The sequence below is a fragment of the Magnolia sinica genome, chromosome 9 (assembly GCF_029962835.1).
Source record: "Magnolia sinica isolate HGM2019 chromosome 9, MsV1, whole genome shotgun sequence".
Classification (NCBI taxonomy): domain Eukaryota; kingdom Viridiplantae; phylum Streptophyta; class Magnoliopsida; order Magnoliales; family Magnoliaceae; genus Magnolia; species Magnolia sinica.
This window is the reverse complement of record NC_080581.1, coordinates 14,380,982-14,405,087: the sequence shown is the minus strand read 5'-3', so window position 1 is coordinate 14,405,087 and position 24,106 is coordinate 14,380,982. Positions and strand designations below refer to the sequence as shown.

The 24,106-nt window shown below is 36.9% G+C and overlaps 1 long non-coding RNA gene across 2 annotated transcripts in view; it reads right to left on the bottom strand.

The window, feature by feature from the left end:
• Positions 1–2,449: 2,449 nt before the first annotated feature.
• Positions 2,450–24,106, bottom strand: part of LOC131256958 (uncharacterized) — a 91,318-nt gene continuing 69,661 nt past the window's right edge. For both annotated transcript variants that reach the window (XR_009177028.1, XR_009177029.1), the window contains one exon: positions 2,450–2,680. This is a non-coding gene — a long non-coding RNA (uncharacterized LOC131256958). The remainder of the gene's footprint in view (positions 2,681–24,106) is intronic.

The following is a 24,106-nucleotide window of genomic DNA, read 5'->3' as shown; positions in this document are numbered from 1 at the left end:
AAATTCTGAATTACCACTGAATTTATGGGGAGAAATATTATTAACAGTAAACCGTATTTTAAATGTTATCACACATAAAAAATTGAATATCTCCCCATATGAATTATGGAAAAAGAAGAAACCTTATCTTCATTACTACAAAGTATGGTGAAGTATAGTAGAAGTCAGGATTATTGATTCTAAAATAGTAAAATTAGGTCCTAGAGGAATTAGGTATGCCTTTGTGGGTTATAGGATTAATAGTCTCGTATATAGATTTTTGGTTTTGGAACAATCTACTTTTGCTGATAAAAATATGATTATAGAGTCTAGGGATGCTATATTTTTAAAAAATAAAGTATACAAAGACTATATGAATAATCATACAAAAAGGCAAGTAGATAAAAATATAATAAAACCAATGAACGAAGAACTTAACAACTTTCATGATAAATTTATCACTCATCTAGAAGGAAATGAACCAAGGAGATCGAAAAGGGCAAGAAAAGAAACATCTTTTGGCCCAGATTTTTATATGTTCCTTATAGAAGGGGATAGAAATGAAATATGAAAGGAGATTACTCTACCACTAAGTATTAAAAGTGATCCATCAACACTTAGTGAAGCTCTCTCATCTCCTGATGCACAGTTTTGGAGGGAAGCCATAGACGATGAAATGGATTCCATAGTCTCAAATAACACTTGGTGTTTAGCCGATCTTCTACCAGGTTCAAAGCCTATAGGATGTAAATGGATTTTTAAAAAAAAGTTCAATCCTGATGGAACCATAAATAAGTTTAAAGCTTAATTGGTAGCCAAAGGATTTATACAAAAGGAATATTGTATCGGTTTTTTCAATACATATGCTCTTGTTGCTCGCATATCTACCATTAGGACTTTAATTGCTCTTGCAGCAATTCACCACCTAGTAATTCATCAAATGGATGTCAAAACAGCATTCTTAAATGGTGATCTAGATGAGAAAATCTATATGAAACAACCTGAAGGGTTTGTTCAACCTAGGCAAGAGAAGAAAGTGTATAAACTGGTCAAATCTCTATATGGACTCAAGCAAGCTCCTAAGCAATGGCATGAGAAGTTTGATCAAGTAGTACAATCTAATGGTTTTATAGTAAACTAAGCAGATAAGTGCATATATATTAAAGGTCAAATCATTATTTGCCTATATGTAGATGATATGCTAATATTTGGACCAAAGGAGGACTGTGTAAAAGAAATAAAAAAGTTTCTAAGTACCAACTTCGATATGAAGAATATGGGTAAAGCCGATATAATATTAGGCATTAAGATTTATAATCTTAATAATGGAATACCCTTAACACAATCTCATTACCTAGAGAAAGTGTTAAAGAAGTTTAATCATTATGATGGTAAACCAGTTTTAACCCCATTTGATCCAAGTACTACATTGGTTAAAAATACTGGTAGATATAAAGCACAACAAGAATATGCGAGTGTTATTGGGAGTTTAATGTATGCAATGAATTACACTAGACCTAATATAGCATTCATAGTAGGAATGCTAAGCAGGTATACTAGTAATCCAGGACAAGTACACTATAATTCGATTTCGAGAGTTTTAAAGTATCTAAGAGGAACCATAGACTATGGACTGCATTATAAATCATATCCCACTGTACTTGAAGGGTACAGCGATGCCAGCTGGAATGCAGATAACATACAATCTAAATCTACAAGTGGCTGGATATTCACTCTTGGAGGAGGAGTAATATCATGGGCATCTAAGAAACAAACGTGCATATCTCACTCTATAATCACTACAAGAAATCTCACCCTTACCGATGAAAATTTTCATCGCTAAAAGCCAAACTTTTGTAGCTAAAAAGTTTTAGCGACGAAAATGTTCGTCGCTAAAAGACCGAAGCAATAAGTTTTTATCGACGAAAAATTTTAATCGTCAGCAAAGGCAATCTTTTTAGTGACAAATTTTTTCGTCGCTAAAAAAACTTTTACCGACGAATTTTTTCATCGCTAAAAACTTTTACAAAACTTTTAGCGACGAATATTTTCATCGCTAAAAAATAAATCTTTAACTTTTAGCGACAATAGATTTCGACGCTAAAAATAATTACAAAACTAAATAAATGTTAAACTTTTAGCGACGATAGTTTTCATCACTAAAAATAATTACAAAACTTTTAGCGACGAAAATTTTTGTTGCTAAAAAATAAATGTTAAAATTACAAAACTTTTAGCGACGAACATTTTCGTTGCTAAAAAATAAATGTTAATCTTTTAGCGACGATAGTTTTCGTCGCTAAAAATAATTCCAAAACTTTTAGCAACGAAAATTTTCGTCGCTAAAAAATACGTAAAAAACTTTTACGGGCGAAAATTTTCGCAGGTAAAAAAATTAACAAAACTTTTACCTATGAAAATTTTCGTAGGTAAAAGTCTCTTTTTTTAAAAAATAATCCAACACAAAATTCCGCACAAAATTCCTGATATACACCTGTTACAATATATTTCATCATATTCATCCTGATATACACCTGTTATATAATATATTTCATCATATTCATATTCACATCCATCTAAACCCAAACTAGTAAATCCATCCAAACATAAACTACATTCATCCAAACATAAACAATCTTATCCACATCACATTCATTCATACATAAATACATATAAGCTTAACATCATAAACAAAAATACCCTAAACCTAAACCTAAAACCTATAACTTATAACCTAGACCTAAAACCTAAACCTTAACCCAAACCTAACCTATAACCTATAAGTTTAAGTTTAGGAAATCGGAATCGGGTTTAGGTTTGGGTTTTCAAGTTTAGGTTGAGGTTTAAGTTAGGGAGTTGAGATTAGGATTAGATGTAGATTTAGGTTTAGGGGTTTGAGAATACGTTAAGGTTTAGGTTTAGGAAATCAGATTCAGGTTATAGGTTTAGGTTTAGGTTAGGTTATAGGTTAAGGTTTAGGAAATTGAGTTTAGGATATAGGTTTAGGTTATAAGTTAAGGTTATAGGTTAAGGTTTAGGTTATAGGTTAAGTTTTAGGTTTAGATTAAGGTTAGGTTTAGGTTTATGTTATAGGTTTTGAGATTTGAGAATATGTTTAGGTTAAGGTTATAAGTTTAGGTTTAGGAAATCAGGTTCGGGTTCGAGATCGGGTTTAGGTTTGGGTTTTCAAGTTTAGGTTTAGGTTAGGGAGTTGAGATTAGGATTAGGTGTAGGTTTAGGTTTAGGGATTTGAGAATACGTTAAGGTTTAGGTTTATCAAATTGGGTTCGGGTTATAGGTTTAGGTTTAGGTTAGTTTATAGGTTAAGGTTTAGGAAATTGAGTTTAGGTAATAGGTTTAGGTTATAAGTTAAGGCTATAGGTTAAGGTTTAGGTTATAGGTTAAGTTTTCGGTTTAGGTTGAGGTTATAGGTTCAGGTTTAGGTTATAGGTTCTGGGATTTGAGAATAGGTTTAGGTTAAGGTTATAAGTTTAGGTTTAGGAAATCGGGTTCAGGTTTGGCATCGGGTTTAGGTTTGGATTTTCAAGTTTATGTTTAGGTTTAGGTTAGGGAGTTGAGATTAGGATTAGATGTAGGTTTAGGTTTAGGGATTTGAGAATACGTTAAGGCATAGGTTTAAGAAATTAGGTTCGGGTTTGAGATCGGGTTCACGTTTGAGTTTTAGGTTTAGATTTAGGCTATAGGTTTAGGTTATAGGTTACAAGTGTATGTTTAGGTTTAGGTTATAGGTTATAGGTTTAGGTTAAGGTTTAGGTTTAGGTTATAGGTTTTGGGATTTGAGAATAGGTCTAGGTTATAAGTATAGGTTTAGGTTATAAGTATAGGTTTAGGTTTAGGTTTTATGTTTAGGTTAAGGTTATAGGTTTAGGTTATAGGTTTAGGTTTAGGTTATAAGTGTAGGTTATAGGCTTAGGTTTAGGTTAGGTTATAGGTTACGGTTTAGGGAATTGAGTTAAGGTTTAGGTTTAGGTTAAGGTTTAGGTTTAGGTTATAGGTTTTGGGATTTGGGAATAGGTTTAGGTTAAGGTTATAAGTTTAGGTTTAGGAAATCAGGTTCGGGTTCAGGATCGGGTTTAGGTTTGGGTTTTCAAGTTTAGGTTTAGGTTTAGGTTAGGGAGTTGAGATTAGGATTAGGTATAGGTTTAGGTTTAGGTTTAGGGATTTGAGAAAACATTAAGGTTTAGTTTTAGGAAATCGGGTTTGGGTTCGAGATCGGGTTTACGTTGGGTTTTAGGTTTAGGTTTGGGCTATAGGTTTAGGTTATAGGTTATAAGTGTAGGTTTAGGTTTAGGTTTTAGGTTATAAGTGTTAGGTTATAGGTTTAGGTTTAGGTTAGGGTTTAGGTTATAGGTTTTGGGATTTGAGAATAGGTTTAGGTTATAAGTATAGGTTTAGGTTAAGGTTAAGGTTATAGGTTTAGGTTTAGGTTAGGTTATAGGTTAAGGTTTAGGGAATTGAGTTTAGGTTATAGATTTAGGTTAAGGTTTAGGTTTAGGTTTAGGTTATAGGTTTTGGGATTTGAGAATAGGTTTAGGTTAAGGTTATAAGTTTAGGTTTAGGAAATCGGGTTCGGGTTGGGGATCGGGTTTAGGTTTGGGTTTTCAAGTTTAGCTTTAGGTTTAGGTTAGGGAGTTGAGATTAGGATTAGGTGTAGGTTTAGGTTTAGGTTTAGGGATTTGAGAATACGTTAAGATTTAGGTTTAGGAAATCGGGTTCGGGTTATAGGTTTAGGTTTAGGTTAGGTTATAGGTTAAGGTTTAGGAAATTGAGTTGAGGTTATAGGTTTAGGTCATAAGTTAAGGTTATAAGTTAAGGTTTAGGTTATAGGTTAAGTTTTAGGTTTAGGTTTAGGTTATAGGTTTTGAGATTTGAGAATAGGTTTAGGTTAAGGTTATAAGTTTAGGTTTAGGAAATCGGGTTTGGGTTCGAGATCGGGTTTAGGTTTGGGTTTTCAAGTTTATGTTTAGGTTTAGGTTAGAGAATTGAGATTAGGATTAAATGTAGGTTTAGGTTAGGGATTTGAGAATACGTTAAGGTTTAGGTTTAGGAAATCAGGTTCGGTTTATAGGTTTAGGTTTAGGTTAGGTTATAGGTTAAGGTTTAGGAAATTGAGTTTAGGTTATAGGTTTAGGTTATAAGTTAAGGTTTAGGTTATAGGTTAAGTTTTAGGTTTAGGTTTAGGTTATAGGTTTTGGGATTTGAGAATAGGTTTAGGTTAAGGTTATAAGTTTAGGTTTAGGGAATCGGGTTCGGGTTCAGGATCGGGTTTAGGTTTGGGTTTTCAAGTTTATGTTTAGGTTTAGGTTAGGGAGTTGATATTAGGATTAGATGTAGGTTTATGTTTAGGGATTTGAGAATATGTTAAGGTTTAGGTTTAGGAAATCGGGTTCAGGTTCGAGATGGGGTTTACGTTTGGGTTTTAGGTTTAGATTTAGGCTATAGGTTTAGGTTATAGGTTATAAGTGTAGGTTTAGGTTTAGGTTTTAGGTTTAGGTTATAGGTTATAGGTTTAGGTTAAGGTTTAGGTTTAGGTTATAGGTTTTGGGATTTGATAATAGGTTTAAGTTAGGTTGTAGGTTAGAGTTTAGGGAATTGAGTTTAGGTTATAGGTTTAAGTTATAGGTTATAGGTTTAGGTTAAGGTTCAGGTTGTAGTTATAGGTTTTGGGATTTGAGAATAGGTTTAGGTTCTAAGTTAAGGGTGTGGTCCCTACAAATACAGATATAAACACGGCCGGTCCAAATGGCCAGGCCACTCCAATGTTGTCCATAGAAAATAGACAGCTTCATCACAGTCATAACAGTGGTTCCCACCTTCAAGGGACCCCCGCTCAACATCCGGATAGTTCCGACGCACATCCGGGTCTGCTCCATCAATTTCAAGCAAATACAGATATAAACACGTCACTCCAATGTTGTCCATAGAAAATGGACAGCTTCATTATGGTCATAACAGCGGTTCTCACCTTCTAGGGACCCCCGCTCAACATCCGGATAGCTCCGACGCACATCCGGGTCTACTCATTTAAATAAAATGGATTATCAAGATCATTTAAATAAAATTAGGTCCAATCAACAATCTGACCTGGAGGATTTTGTTAGCATTGTTGACGGCACCTCAAACCTTGTTTAAATCTAGGTTGCAATATGTGGCCACTGATGCTATTTGTCTTTCTGTAAAGTTGGCGATGATTTCTGCATCAAACCCGGCGAAAGCAGCCATAATGATAAAGAACATTTCTTTCTATGAATTCATTATCTCTCTCTCTCTCTTTTAATTTTTTAACTTTCCATTACAATAATTACCTGAAATCATGGCGTTTTCTCAAGATAGAAGTCCAATCCATCCCAACTTGTGCACCTGTTATGATAAGCAATTCAAACAACATCCTGCAACACATTTAAATGCCTAATCAGTCTCACTCCAGTCTTATATATTGAATGCATAATGTACAGTCTCTTGAATTGGTGCAAACCATACCTGAATTGAGTGTAATGAATCAAAGAACGAAGAAATTTGACATGTAACTACATACAAGAAAGATAAAGGATACGCATATCTGGAGTGTTATTATTCTCACATTGCTGTGGGAGAGTAGGGTTTCATCATATATATCGATCAACCTATGGAATTTTATGATCATATGAAGCTGAGGCATGCATGCAAACCAAAAACTCCATAATCTAAAACAAACTTCTAAAGCTTGGTTACAAAGGTTAGAGAATACTTTCTTCAAGTGATTTTATTTTCCCTTTTACTAATACATGCACTTTTGTGAAGAAATATATAAATGAAACTCTGTGTTGTTGACATAGATAATTTGATCATCACAAGTGGTGTTGTAGGATTTGTGAAAAGCGGCCCCACCACCACTGGTTTAGGTTTAGGTTATATGTCAAATAACCATTAAAATGTGGCCTAGGATTTTTTAATGGTGGAAATTCAATCACTACTTTTTCCCATGGTGTGGTCCACCTGCGATTTAGATCTACCTCAGGTTCAGTTTTGGGTTCGGATTAGGTTTAGGTATTCTCTAGTATTATCTACTATTGAACCTAGTATTATCTACTACATACTAGTAACATACAACCAATATTGGGGCACCATACCATAAGCTACAAGAATTTCATGTCCCCCTAAACAAGGTATCCTCCATTGATAACTTATATATATATATATTATAAGTTCTTTATTTTCATTTACATTCGCAAAGACTAGAAAAATGATGGAGACCCATAGTGGACAATCAAGACCATGCCAATATGATGGAGACCCATAGTGCATGGATCATGATCTAGATCTTCTCAATGGGGACTATCGTAACACTTTGATTTGCGGCATGCAAATAAACAGCTAAGAAAAGCAATGCTGCAATAGTCCGCATTTCACTGAAAAAATGCCCGACTAGATGATTAGGATATTCTAATTCGAGAGGTTTTGGGGCACTATGCATATCTCAATACTTCCATCAGATTAACAGTCTATATCATGAAACCATGGGCCCCGCATGTACAGAAGGCATCTTCTTGTTACATCAATGTAAATGTAATTTTTGATAGATCATGATGAATTCTCTTTTGTAAGAAATGAAATTCAAATGCATCTATGCAGCCTCAATACCTTCCTTTCAACCAAAACAATAGTTAGGGGAAGGGGTTGGCCGGATCTTTCAGCTTGACATGACTCCTCCACAAACAAAGCCAGAAGCCAATCAATCTGAAACACCATACGAAACATTACAACCATATTGTGTTTGTCTAACAACCAATCAATTAAATCAGTTAAGATATACTAAATACATCTTGTAAGGATAAACGCTTGATTGCCATGTAATGATGTAAGAGAATGGTATGGCCAAATTCATGCAAATATTCATAAATAACCACACCAAAGAACAGTCTAGACCCAAAGAGGTTATGTATTCGCTGCACCATGCACCATACACCATTGCTCCTTATCACAAGCTCCTACAAGAAAATGACAAATCACGAACTTCTCTCTGGTCACTATACGATGACTCACCTCACAGTTGGCAAAGGGACAGCAAAGCCCAGCACAGCATCCAACTTTACCACATACAAATTAAGGAGTGCAAAGAGCATTTAAATTCTAATAATTGAAAAATAATCAGAGTTCTCAAATTGAAATGTAAGTATGGAAGTAATTTGTTGCAAGAAAATGCACCCTTATGCAAAGTATGAAAAAATCTAGCCCTACAAACCTCATTAAACTACACAATAGTCCATTCCAAAGGCATTCCTAACCAGGATCGATTCTTTGCAGAGCTAGAAACGCAACCAAATGAGGCACTCCCCATTGGAATTCTATCCCTGCTCGAAATCAGGAAAAAGAGCGAATAAGAACAGTTCAAATCCACTTCTCACCCATCCCACTTGTGATCTGGGCAAAGACATCTACTAAAAAAGATGGGAGAAATCTCAAAACCATTATTCCCGAACCAAATGACACAACATCAATCTGCCCAATCTCACCACCTTACAAGAAGCTTCTGAATACAGTACTGTGTAAAATCAGATCTAGAAAGATACAAACAAGCTCAGCGAAGCCAATCTCTCTCCAAAACAATCAGATCTACAAGAAACATAAACCGATATCATAAAACGAGTAACAGATCTACAAAAAGAACATCAGGGAAGAATATCATAGATCTCAATACACAGTACCGGATCCAATTTTGAACTCCTTTGTTTTCTGTTTTCAATTCTGCCCCTACTTTACATAAGACCTCTTACCATTTATCTCTTTCAACATAAGTAGGACATAGAAGAATTTTCTGTTTCCTCTATATCATTAAGTTTTCCTAGCACAACTTCATCAACCAGGGATCCCACCCACCTTAGTGGATCCTCTATATATCCTCAAATCCCCAAAATCCTAAAATCCCCAAATTCCTAATTTATAAAATCAGAAAAACCCCAATTCGGGGTCCACATTCAAATCTGTAAGCCCTAAAATCCCTAATTTGTAAAATCCCTAATTTGTAAAATCAGAAATCCCTAATTCTGGTTGGATCCTCAGATCCCCAAAATCCTCAAATCCCTAATTTGTAAAATCAGAAAAACCCCAATTCGGGGTCCACATTCAAATCTGTGAGCCCTAAAATCCCCAAATTGAAAGGGAAAGTGAGATAGACAGAGATGACGGAAGAGAGATTGAGAGAGAGTACCTTCGATTTGATGGTAGCTGTTGTTGACAATGAGGGACGAGCAGCCTCTTGTGATGGTAGTTGTTGTTGATGGAGGTTGGGCGGCCATGCATTGGGATAAGATCCGCTGCTACCGCAGATGGGGAAGACCATGGACATCGTCGGTGGATGATGGGTTAGGGTTTGAAGTACAAAGTAGCAAAGCAACATTACTCTGTTTGCGATGGAGGCACGGCAGGCGACTGCGAAAGTTTGGAGAAGAGGAGGGCGAGAGAGAGAGGAGAGGGGGACGCGGATTAGCTACTGACGGGTTGAGAGAGAGAGAGGAGGGGGGAGAGAGAGAGAGAGAGAGAGAGAGAGAGAGAGAGAGAGAGAGAGGGAGGGAGGGAGAGGATTAGGGCGAGAGAGAGAGTTGGCCACAGGAAGAAGAACTTTGCCGGCGGCCGGCTTTACCTAGCGCCGGGAGAGGATTAGGGCGAGAGAGAGCAGAGGTGTTCTCTGCCGGACGCGGATTAGATACAGGTTGAGTAGCGAGTTGGCTACTGAAGTGACGTCACCAAGTTCTGTGGGCCCCACTATGTTGTATGTGTTATATCCACACCGTCCATCCATTTTGAGATATTATTTTAGGGCATGACCCAAAGAATGAGGCAGATAAAAACATGTAGTGGACCTCACCACAGAAAACAGTGGAGAGAGTGATTCCCACCATTGAAACTATCCTAAGGCCCACCATAATTTTTATTTGAAATCCAACTTATTCAAAAGTTAAAAAGGACATGAAATAAAGTAAAACGCAAATATCAGCTTAATCTAAAACTTTCGTGGCCTAGAAATTTTTAATGGTGGGTGTCACTATCCCCACTGTTTTCTGTGTTGGGGTCCACTGGAGCTTTGGATTTAACTTTGGATATTGCCCTAAAATGATCTCTCTAAATGGATGGAAGGTGTGGATATAAAACATACATCATGGTGGGCCCCAAAAATGAGAGGTTTATAAATATCAGGTGGGCCACACCACATGAAAACAATAGTGATTGGATATCCATCATTAAAATCCTCATAAGGCCCATTGTACTGTTTATTTGGCATCCAATCTGTTTATTAGGTCATACAGGCCTAGATGAAGAGGAAAAACAAAAATCATCTCGATCCTAAACTTTTATGGCCCCCAGAATGTTTTAAATGGTTGATGCTTATTCAACATTATTTCCTATAATGTGGTCCATTTCAAATTATGATATGCCTCATTTTTTGTCTCATGCCATAAGATGATCTTTAAAAATAGATGGGACGGCATGGATTAAACACATACATCATGGTGGGGCCCACACAGCACCAACCACCAACCAATTGATGGTGTAGGGGGAGTAGCCAATCCATTCCCCTTATTTGTGGTGTGGTCCATTTAATCTTTGGATATGATTCATTTTTTGGATAATTCTATAAAGTGAGCTCGAAAAATGGATGAACGGTGTGGGTTGATTCCAAATTTTCGGTAAATCCAAAACTCAAGTGGACCATGCCACACAAAACAGTGTGGAATAATGATTTCCACCGTTGATACCTTCGTTGGGCCCACAATAATGTTTATTTGTCATTCAACATGTTCATAATATCAAAAAGATATGAATGAAGGGAGAACACAAACATCAGCTTGATCCAAAACTTCTGTAAATGTTATTTTTAATGGTGGATGTTTAGTCCCCATTTTGTAGTCCACTTAAGCCTTGGACCCGCCCCATTTTTTAGTTAATATCTGAAAATGATCCAAGAAAAGCGTTGAATGGTATAAAGAATGTCAATCTGTGACTTGGGTGGGCCACACCACATAATATAGTGGAGAGGGGTTTCCTTAAAACTTTCATAATCATATATTGGGCTTGCCTAAATGTGATTCACATATCTAACCCACTCATTATGTGTGTCCCACTTAGATGAGGGGTCAGACCCAGTTTCAGCCGCATTTAAAACTCATGTGGGCCCCACCAAGTGCTTTTATATTTTTTTTAGATGTCTTCACATAGTTTTAGATGGTATGGCCCACCTGAGTTTCGTATACGGATGATTTTTGAGATATCTCATAAGCTAAAGGGGACACATCAAATGCATGGTGTTGATGTTCAACACACATCATGATGGACCCCACAAAACTTACTAACATTAATTCTTAGGTTCTCAGGGTGTCAATAAGTTGGGTCACAATTTTGACCAGAATATTTGACCCATTTTACATGTTTGGTCCATTCACTTTATTTTACTAATCATTACCCTCAATTTGACTAGTCACTCGCCCCGACCATGTTACATATGAGAAAGATATTAGGCAAACAAGATTGATCAACAATTTAAGTGAATTTTGAATTAAACATCTGAAGTTATTTACTCTTCAATCTGGACTGATCAAATTATCCAAAAATGGTTAAAGGTTGTTCATAATATCAAAAATATATGAATGAATAGAAAACACAAACATCAACTTAATCCAAAACTTCTATGGGCTCCAAGAAATTTTAAATGGTAGATGTTCAATCACGCTATTTCCTGTGGTGTGGTCCACTTGAGCTTTGGATATGCTTCCTTTTTGTTCTTTAAACCTCAAATTATTTGTTAACATGGATGAATGGAGTGGATAAAATAAATAAATAACAGTGGACCCCACAGAGTTTACTCTGGTAAGGGTAACGAGTAACTCACCTAAATGTAGTGGAGAAGGGTTTCCTTAAAACATTCATAATCATATATTAGGCCTGCCTAAATGTGATTCACATATCCAACACACTCATTATGTGTGTCCCACTTGGATGAGGGGTCAGACCAAGTTTCAACCGCATCCAAAACTCATGTGGGCCCCACCAAGTGCTTTTATATTTTTTAGGATGTCTTCAATAGTTTTAGATGGTTGGCCCACTTGAGTTTCGTATACAAATGATTTTTAAGATATCTCATAACCTAAAGGGGACACATCAAATCCACAGTGTTGATGTTCAACATCATGATGGGGCCCACAAAACTTACTAACATCAATTCTTAGGTTCTCACGAGGTCAGTTAGTTGGGTAACAATTTTGACCAGAATATTTAACCCATTTTACATGTCTGGTCCATTCACTCTATTTTACTGATCAATACTCTCAATTTGACTAGTTACTCACTTCAATTAGGCTACATATGAGAAAGATATTGGGCATACAAGATTGATCAACAATTTCAGTGAAATTTGATTTAAACATCTGTTATTTACTCTTCAATCTGAACTGATTAGATTGTCCAAAAACGATTTAAGGTTCAATTAGTGGATGTGCCTAATAATTTAGTAATTTTATTTTTCACAAATAAATTTCAATTTCCTTTTAAAAATAACTTTTTTTTCAAAATGTATATTTTTTTACTCTTTTAACTAAATATCATTTTTATTATAAAATATTTCAAAAATATTTAAAATACAAATTTTGAATTTTTATTTTCAAAATCTCAAAAATTTTCTCATATTTTAATTTTTTTCTCAACAATTTCAAAATACCAATTTTTTTCTTCAAAAGCATTATTTTGTTCTCAAAATTTTTCTTAAACATAGTTAAAATTTCTAAACTTTTCAATATTCTTTTTCATGTGATATTACAAATCATTTAAATATTACCTTTTAATTATATATATATATATATATATATATATATATATATATATATATATATATATATATATATATATATATATATATATATATATATATATACATATTTTTACTAACAAAAATTTTTAAAAATTAAAACATTTTTACATTATTACCGACGGTTTTCAGCCGTCGGGAAAAAGATTTAGGAAATACATTTTTACCGACGAACATTTTCGTCGGTAAAAGTCTTACCATGAACATTTCCAAGACAGCGCAAATTTTTTTTGTTAAAATTCAAAACGTCCTTTAGCGACGAAAATTTTCGTCACTAAAAGGAAACTTCTCGACTTTTTTTTTTCAAAAATTGAAAACAACCTTTAGCAACGAAAATTTTCGTCACTGAAAGCTACCTTTAGCTACGAAATTAATTTCGTCGCTAAAAGGGAACTTCTCGACTTTTTTATCTTTTCAAAAATTAAAAACACCATTCAGCGATGAAAATTTTCGTCGCTAAAAGCCACCTTTAGCTACGAAATTAATTTCGTCGCTAAAAGGAAACTTCTCGACTTTTTTGTTTTTTTGAAAAATTCCAAACACCCTTTAGTGACGAAGATTTTCGTCGCTAAAAGCCACCTTTAGCTACAAAATTAATTTCGTCGCTAAAAGGAAACATCTCGACTTTTTTGTTTTTTCAAAAATTCAAAACACCCTTTAGCAACGAAAATTTTCATCGCTAAAGGTGGCTTTTAGCTACGAAATTAATTTAGTCACTAAAAGGAAACTTTTTGATTTTTTTATTTTTTCAAAAATTCAAAACACCCTTTAGCAACGAAAATTTTCGTCGCGAAAACTCTTAGCAGGAAAATTTTCACAATAGCGGGAAAATTACTTTTAGTGACAAAAATTTTCGTCACTAAAAATGACTTTTAGCTACGAATTTATAATTTCGTTGTTAAAAGTCATTTTTAGCGATAAAAAAAAGTTGCGTCGCTAAAAGTTTCGTCGCTAAAAATCCTCTTTTTTGTAGTAGTTTACTGCACTTGGCGCTGCTTATAAAGAATGTGAATAGCTAAGATACCTACTGTTGGAAATCCTATATTGGCCAAAACCTACTCCTGCCATATCTATCTTTTATGATAGTTAGGCTAATCTTTATCGTGCTATGAGTAAGACTTATAATGGTAAGTTTAGAAATGTAGGTTTAAGACATAACTTTGTTAAAGGATTGCTCAAAGATGGAGTAATCACAGTGGAATATGTTAAATCCATCCTGAACATAGCAGATCCCTTGACAAAAGGTTTATCAAGAGATCAAATAAGAAGAACCACTAAAGCAATAAGACTAAGATCCATAAAGATATAACTTTCACTCTTGATGGAAACCCTACTTATGTTTTGAAATATAAGCTAGATTTAAAGGGACAAACAACTCAAGTATGTGACTGAAATATACACTAGAAAAAGAAAATTTAAATCTCATTCCTAAAAAGTCTAGTGTTTAGTTTCTGCATTTCATAAGAGGCTGAATACTAACTCTTAATAGATATATAAGCAGACTTTCCTAAGATGAAGCAGAATCATCTTTGATAGATATACCTATATGAGTAGAGAAGTGAGGTCACTTTTGAAGAGATTGGGATCGTCTCTAGAATACTCATGAAATAAGGATATACATAAGGCTAGAAATGTGTGAACTTTTAGATCTCTAGTTATATATGAATAGATATGTGTTATGTGTCTGGTGAGTCATATAAGGTCCTTAGTTCAAGACCAATGGGTCACTAAGTACCTGACATAACTTTAATACGTATATACTAAAGTAAAGGTTCAAATCCAAAAGATACCTTTACTTATGCACTTATTTATACTGATATGCCATTCGTTCTAAAATCTGATTTTATTTTTGAAATTGTGGGGGATTGTTGTGTTTTTTAGAATAAAATTAAATTTCAAAAATAAAGTTACTTTTAGAAAGTAAATAAATATATTAATTATTTAAACTTTCCATAAATAGTGTGTATAGCCAGTCAGTAAGAGAAGGGGTTTTTGCTTATGTAACCAAGGTTCAAATCTCCTCGAGGACGGTGCGCGCGCGCACGGCATGGGTTGTAGGGCTGCTTGGGCACTTTTTGGCACTTTATTAGGCACACTTAGTACTTCGCACCTGCGCATCGTCGCAAGGAGCAAAAAGAGCCTTGGTCTTTTTGACACATGGCTTAAACTTTTTGGGCCATGGTACAACTGAATTGGACTAGGGTTTACCCTGAAGATATTACCTTTTGTTGATTGAGAGTAATTATGACATGAGGCACCTATGCCACATGTCGCTTATGTATATACAGTTTTTACTATTGGATAACTGTTTCTGTCTGAATGGATACAGAAATAACTGCCATACGACAACGAGTCATGTCCTTTCATGAAGGGATATTGTTTGCTGTAACTGGGTATAGATTTCTTGAAGTGACATCTTAACATCTCTTTAGGAAGAAATCCATAACCTTTCAATTAATATAAATCCTAGATACTATAATCCAAAAGAAAATACTCTTAATTCTTAATATTATATCATCTTCTGTGTAATTACTCTCGATCTAACTTCTTACTAAGTTTTTTTCTGAACGTCTTAAAGGCATATTGATGTCAAAACTAGAGATCTGTTCAACACTTAAATGTGCAAATTTCATGTTGAAATTCGGATAGTGAGTTCATTGTATCCTAAAGACAATTTACAGATTACCTTCGTTTGCACTTGTTGGAACTTTCAGAAAAAGGGCAGTAAATCTGTCTTAAGAAATTGACTATTCAAGTCAAGTCTTGAACCCGATAGATCTGATCATCTCTGTAACATCCTGAATTTTTCACAGTTTTAGATTTCCAAAAATCCTTAAATTTTTTTTAATTAACTCATACTATCACTTACTGACCATTAGCACTCGATGTTAGCTTATACACGGGTGGACCAGTCTGGTCGTGATTGGACCGAGTGCGGGCCGTCAAGCCGATAACCCGTTTACACTTAGCAATAGCCCGTATGGGCTATACCGCGATGCAGGAAGGTCAGAAAATTATAAAACTTTAGGGAACCATAGATCTCACTGGACTTGTAGTCTACCGCGGACCACGGACTCATTGGACACCCAGAAGTTAATTATCAGAGTCGTTCCAACAGTACTTGTCAACCCACCCAAGGCCAGAGTTGAAATCTGGCACCGATGAATGAAATTGAGACTCCGGGCTTTTCAGCCATCAAATTTCTTTTAAATTTACAGTGAAGGTCTAGTGTGTTGTCCTACACTCATCCACAAAATCTGGGACCCGATCGTGGCACGAAAACCATTGGTCGCAAATTGGACCGTTGCGGTAAAACCCCGCATCCGTTTGCCCTCAAATTTTGCATTGCCCTTCATCAGGCCATGGATCAACTGTCCTATAAATTTCATGACCAGGAACCCATCAGAGCAACCCCGTTACTCTTTTAACCTAAAACCGACGGTTTAGAGTAAGCATGACCAAATCTCCACTTTTACTAGTTATAAATAGGCCACACTATGAACATAGTTAATCCAAACCCTAATCATTGCCCCTGAGAAATTTCAATGCCTAATTCATTCTAAAAATGTCCTGATTTTTCGAACGAGCTCTAGACCGCTCGTTGGTGAGCCACTAGTTCCAAAACTATATAATAATGTCCATCTTACTGGGCTTGACGCCCATCGCAGGAGTTGGACCGGGATACTATCCAGAACCGCTCAACTTGAGCCGAAAGATGAGTGCATAAGAAGTGCAAATACCCTAAAGGAAGAAGCTGAAACTTAAGTGAATTGGGTCGTCCACTCTTATGCAAAGTTGAGGATTTCGGACCGTCGGTTTACGACCAAAATTTACCCATAGAGTAAGGATATTTCCCTTCTCATATCCATATAGCCGCGGCCCCGATCGACTATCGGTGACCGTTGAACAGACTTCTAATCATATCTGTCGATCGGCACATCCGAATGGCGGGCCGATCATATACGTACGTAGATCATCATTAGGGCCAACTATCCAACGGTGTATATCAACTTGTACACCCCATAGTGGGCCCTAGAGGCTAGAAAAACTCTCCCATAGGGCTAGTATAGTGAAAACCCAACATTTAGGGCCATTTGCACCAAATCTGGCATTATAAAATGGGCTTCTTTTGGGCACCCCTCTCCCCATACGATTTTGCCCTAGAGAAGGAAAGAGAGAAGAGAGAAAAAGGAGAAGAGAAAGAGGAGAAAAGAGGAGAAAGGAGGAGAAAGAGAGAGGAAGAAGAGAGTGAAGGAGGGTTTTGTTGATGGTGGGGCCCAAGGAAGCTCAATCTTGCAACTCTCCACCTCTTCTCCAAGAAAACCCTCCACCACAACCGCAAGAACCACTTCCGTTGATTATGTAGGTAAATCCCTCACCCCTTTTTCCTTAAAACCCTTGTGATGAGAAGGGATTTCATAGATTTCTAACATGCAAATGGTTGTTTTAGGAAATCCGGTCGTCCGACCCCAAAAGCCTCATTCCTAGGTCGTTTTCCAAGTCTCCAACGATCCATAGGTGCGGACTATTGTTCTTAGGTGGTCTAGCACCAATTATAGGATGAGATTAATGATTTTGATTGCTTGGATGCCATATTAGGAGAAACTAGAGGAACCCTAGGAATTGTATGTTTGTTGAAATAATATGGAATTGTAGGTTTGACTCTTATGATAATTGTTCTTGCCTCTCACCTGATTTGTGTATGGATTATTACATGTTCATGCCTTATTTGATATTTCAATGTGTTGTTGCTTCATAGGATGTATGATTCATTACCCTTGTGTATATGATTTCTTAAGATGGAGGAAGTGCTTAGCTTCCTCACGAACCCACACTCACACACGCACTTTATTTCTTGATAATGTTACTTACTTGTAGGAATGTCCATTTTATATGGTTGAGATGCCTGAGAATATGATAATGTTAAGCTTGTTGATAACTTGGATAGTTGACACGTTATGGATCACCTCACCCTCTTGGGTTGGTCAGGAACATGAAGAGAGATGGTAGTTCCATCGGTAGGACTATGCTATGGCTAGACTCGAGAGTTTGGGCGGGTGTGTTCGGGTGGCTATAGTTCGATTACATAGGTCCCTTGTGCCCGATGTCACTCGTCTCACGCTCGCCTGACTCATACGGTCTAGCCTACTGTCTGACCAACCTTGTTTGTTAACCCTATTTGCTCACACATGTATGGAACCTGGAACACCTTACGACCGTTGTAGCTCATCAATAACCCACTTAAAATTGGTCCACAGTCTCGTGAGCCGGGCATGGTGGAATGGGACACTGTGTCCAAGCTGTCAGCCTACGCTGGGGTACCGCGCCTCCCCGTAGTGACTGCGAGCGATCCCTTTCTCTTGGCACTCCTCATGTGCTTGAAGTCAGGGATGAGGAACCCGATGGGATCACGGACCGCGGGGTCTCGGCCTCATGCATTGGGGGGTCTTAGCCTCGCACCCAGTTTAGGGCATTAATACGTGAGGTGTACCAGATTCCCCAATCTGCTGGATGAATGGACTTAACTAATAACTTGGCTAACACGATCGCATTGCATCGCACTAGTTAGGGTGGCGACTCGGCAGTCGAGGTCGCACTGAGGGAATGTTGTCATACGCGATCGTTAGATGGAGTCGCTCGAGGGAGTGTTGTGGCGAGGGCATGCATCATATCATCCTGCATACATGCGTATTAATAAGATTAGTTAGATGTTTGTGCTTGACCGCTTTTCATTAAGATCATATTATAATTGATGCCTATGATAACTTAAGATTAATAGCACCCACTGAGTTGATCACTCACTCCCACTCTGGGACGGTGTTTTAAAACACCAACCAAACCCTTTTCTAGATGCAGGTGAGGCAGAGCTCGATGAGCCGAGCGAGGTGAGTGAGGATAGGGAAGAGGAGCTTCTTTGCTTCCAGACTTTCGACGGATCCGTTTAGTTGAGCTTGGGCTAACGCAGGGTATGGACGAGGGCCCTAGTTGCTTTGGGTCGTATATGGGTGGGACTAGTTCCTTATTTGGATTACTTTGGATTCATTGTCTAGATATTTTTATAATTAGTAGCAATTGATACTGCTTATAACGTACTTCTGTTTCATGCCTTGCTAAATCCTTCATTGTTTATGAGATCATCCAAATGTAATTAAAATATAAAGCCCATTAGGGCACCCATGACACCTGGGAATTCGAGAGCCGAGTTCTTACATGACCCCTGAAAACCCAGGGTGTTACAATCTCGTTATCTTTTGTCTATCCTCCGTTGTTTACAAGAATCACTTACATTTCTAACAAAGACATCTCTCAACAAGCGCCGAATCATCCCTCAACAAGCATTAAATCATCCCTCAGAATAACTATAAGCCTACACTAGCTCATTCGGGTCCTAACTTTTTCATGTTACCAAAGGGCTCCTTGGTTTCTCCCTGATTAGGCTCATTGAATGGTGTTGGGAGAAAAAATCCCTTTTCAACCACAAACACAACAATATTATAAAAAATAAAAAAAATAAAAAAATAAAAAATAAAAATAAAAAAAAAACCCTCTCAATATAATGACGGCTTTGTCTCGTGACATGACATATATTACCCCAGATGAATTAGGTTTAGCTAAAATACAAATTACAAAATTATCCTCCTCAATAGTGATAGTTGGATGAAATGATTAGGCTTCTCAGAACCTACCGGATAGTTCACTAACATTTTAAAAAGGTACCATAACTTGTTGCAACATGCAATCTTTCCCGCTAGAATACAACTTGGGCAGGAAGGTACTATAATAAAAAAAAATTTAAAAAAACAAAAACTAAGAAAAAGAAAATTTAAAAAAAAAAAAAAAAAACAAACAAACAAAGAAGAGATGTAAACCACAATACAAAAATTTACATGGTTTCCTTTGGACATGTTCACAAATTCACACTGATCTACTATACTCTAATGTGGAAAAAAAACAATGAAGTAGCCGCTCTCAATATAATAACAGCTTTGTAACATGACATAACATATATTACTCCAAATGAACTAGATTTAGCTAAATCACCGTGTGAAATTATAAAATTATTCGGTAGTGATAGCTGGATGAAATGATTAGGCTTCTCAGGACCTAAGGACCTAATAGATAGTTCACTAACATTTTAAAAAGGTACCGTAACTTGTTGCAACATGCCATCTTTCCCGCTAGAATACAACTTGGGCAGGAAGGTACTACAATCCGAAAGAGATTCCCCACCAGTCAGACCTGTACGTGGAGTTAGAGAAACGGTTTCCATTTATTCATGCAATGTGGTGCACCTGATGATCAAGCAAACCTAATTTTTGTACCAGGTGAACTTCATGGTTGGGCCCACTGATTTCATGGTTCTGGTGTCCTACATAAGGGACATTTGGACAGAAGAGAGGGTACTGGGTCACAGGATCTGGTGTCTTGCCTTGTGATAGCTACTTCTTTAAAAGATGGTAACACCTCATCCACCATTCAAATAAGATAGTTGTAGATCACTGACCCAGTTGTGGCATAGCAAAACTCTAAAAAATCACTTACCCAACCTGTGTATTGTGTATTGTTAGTGTTAAGGTCATTGATATGCCATCCTTTGACAACTGGAGCGTTTAGATAAGTGGTGATTGGACATAGTGTTATGGCAGAATATCTAAGTACTTGAATTCCAAAAATAGTAAATACGCCACTGAAAAGAGATATTATTTTGAATACATATCTTACCACATTGATGTGGTAAATCTCTGTAAGTCCCACCATAATATAGGTGGATCATTTTAGGACATGAGCCAAAAACATGAGGTAGATCCAAAGCTCAAGTAGACCAAATTAAAGGAGGCAGTGGGAATGATGACACTCACAGTTGAATCTGCTGATTTCTACGGTGTGTTCCACTTGAGCTATAAATCTGCCTATTTTTGAGCTCAAGGTCTAAAATAATTTGAGTAAATGAATAGACGTTGTAGATATAACACATACATCATGATAGGGCTCACATAGGTTTTGTTTTTAAGAGGTCGAGTTTTGTTAAAAAATAGATATGAAATTCTGTAAATATATATTACTAACAATTTAGACTGCTTTTTTATTATGCTTTAACCATGGTATACCTGTACTTACACCAAATATTGAGGCGGGCATGTTTGATGTTCCATGATACATGTTTTCCATGGTAAATAAGTAATTATTACTTTTTCACCTTGTTTGAAAATATGAGAGTAATTCCACCTTAAAAATCGAAACAAAAGTGTTGGCTTAAATATGTGGACCCCACCGTAATGTATATGATATATCCGCATTGTCTATCTATTTTATTAAAATATTTTAGAGCATGAACCGAAAAATGAAGCAGATCCATCACTCAAATGGCCCACACGAAAGGAAACAATAACCCCACCATTGAAAGTTTTTTTCTTCACTAGGTCCTACATTAAGGTTTTTTCATCATCTAACCCATTTATAGGGTCACATAGACATAAATAAGGGAAAACACAAATATCAGCTTGATCCAAAACTTTTAAAGAGCCCAAGAAGTTTTTAATGGTAGGTGTTCGATTCCCGTTGTTTCCTATGGTGTGGTCCACTTGAGCTTTGGATCTGCCTCATTTTTTTGCTCATGTAATAAATTCAGCTGGCATAACAAATGAGCAGCGTTGATAAATAACATACATTACAATGGGATCCACATTGATGTTGTACATTTCTCTATTTAAGTGTTAAAAAAGTAAGCTGTCACATCTACATTGGGAAAGATATGATAATTACCGAGGTAAATAATTAATATCCATTTACATGGTAATTACACTTGAGCCGAAAAATCAAATAGGCCCCGCAAGGTAATGGAGAGGAGAGAATAGATGTTTATATAGGCTTTTTAAAAATGTAATTGTAAAATAAAATTCATTTCTTTAATTTTAAAATTCATCTTAAAAATAAGAATCATAAAAAGATAAAACTCTAGAAAGTAAATTTCAATCTGAATTCATTTATCACCGTAACTCAACTTGAGATGGACGATTGTAAGTCACCTAAGTCGTTTAACCTTGAGAATGAATCTCCACCGCTAAAATTGGGGAGTGAAGCAAACCGTCCAACACATGATAAGGATATTTTCCTCATTTGCCTTCGGAGCATTTAGAGTCATTTTAAAACCAACAGGTCAAGAGAAAGGATGACGAATATGTAGGCACCTCACCAGCTTTTAAAACCTTACACGTTTCGGTTCCCCATTGGCCAAGGGATGATGATTGGCCTTTTGCAGTAACTTCCCCTGGAAAGACAGGTGGGGCTGATATAATGTTTGTCAGAAGTCCTCATTTGTCTGCTCTGTCGGTTTATGTCATGGGCTAAATATAAGGCAGCTCGAAAACTCTAGTTACCTGACAGGGACAAGTGGGTAAAAAAATACTAAAAGTGGGTAAAAAAAATACTAATGGTCAAAGCATCCTGAGACTTCTATTATACTTATGTGCCATCGAACCAACAAGGTCATTCTTACCGAATTAAAAAGATGAATATTAATTTCGTTTTATTATACTTGAGATTTGGATCTGTCAAATTTTTTGACTCGTATCTTAATACAGTTCGACAAAATGTATAAATGAAGTGAATTTCTCACAAAATAAATTTGTTCCTACAAAAGCGAGGGCAATCCACACAACGATCCATGGCTCAACTGGCAGACTGAGTGGAGATACCACGTTTCAACAGTTGAAGTCTTGGTAACGATCCCTAGCAGGGGTGGCCAACATGGAGTGTGTGTACTGACGTGGGTATGTACTAACAAGCTAACCCAAAAAAAAAAAAACCAAGGGCAATCCACGTTATTCACCATGGTTTAATTTTGAATTTTCAATGTCTGATTTTTAGAGTCGTGCCTTAACGTGGTCTTTCAAAAATGGATAGATACAGTGAATTTGTCATGAACATCTTTGGGCCCTACACCTTGACCCTATCTCACTGCCCTGGGTCACACGCAATTCTCTCCCCAGTCGGCAAAAGTCCGCTCACGTGATGGGAGAAATCAGAGGGAAGTGCACACCTGCCATTAGGGGCAGTTTGGCAATACCGTCCGAGATCCGGTCCGTTCATCAGGTAGGGACCACTGTGAGCATTCAATGGATCCAAACAGGATGCGGATTTCCCATGGAAGCCTTTCCCAGGCAGTTACTGCACAAGGATGCTGGGTGGGGCCACCACCATGTTTGTGGGAAATATACTTCATTCATCCGGTTTGTGAACTCATTTTAGGACAAGTGACAAAAAATGAGGCGGATCTAAGACTCAAGTGGGCCACACGAGAGGAATCAGTTGGGATTCAGTGAGAATAGTTGAAACATTTTTATGGCCATAAAAGCTTTATTTCGGCCTAAATTTTTTGTATTTTCTCTTCATCCTATGGTAATGACCTTATAAATGGTTTGGATGCCATATAAACATTAAGGTGGAGCCCAGGAAGGTTTCTACAGTAGGTATTTCTTTTCCCAATTTTCCTCTCATGTGGACCACTTTAGCCTTGGATCCACCTCATTTTTGGCCGCTTGTCCTAAAATGAACTCGAACGGATGAACAAAGCATATTTCCCCCGAAATTGGTGGTGGCCCCACCTGACATCCTCGTGCAGGAACTTGCCTTTAGCTGGAAATCCACGTCCATCCAAACATGATGCAGTCCTACTCATCACGTGTGCCACACGTGCATGAACAATATCAGTGGTGAAAACAAAGATGATTCGGTTAATACTCAACGTACGGGTGCGGATCATTTACTGATCACTGGACCAGATTTATTTTTAGGCAAGAGGATTGTTCATGGTGGGCCCCACATAATGAATGGTCTGTCCCTCATACATATGCCGCGAATCGCCTCAATCTCGGAGGATTTCTCCACATCAATATATTCAGATGCTTCCGACCGTAGAACCAAAAAAAGACACGCAAGAGGGATTGGCTCATGGATGGACAAGTGGCAACGTGACAGATTTATTCAAGATCCGTCCATTGAACAGGTAGGCCCCATCGTCCACTAATAAAGAGAAGAAAAAAATGAAGTTTCCATCTGTGGGGCCCACTTGATTATTGAACACACATGAAAGATCTAACTATATTCCCAACTAAAGAATGGATCGGATCTCAAAACATTCGTGCCACGTTGGCATTTGTACCGCAAAGAACCTCCTCTGTCTCACGCGCGCAAGCCACTTAAACCAGTCCTGAAGATGATGTGGATGGATGAACAACGCATGACATGTTAGAACAGTCATGAGTCATGAGG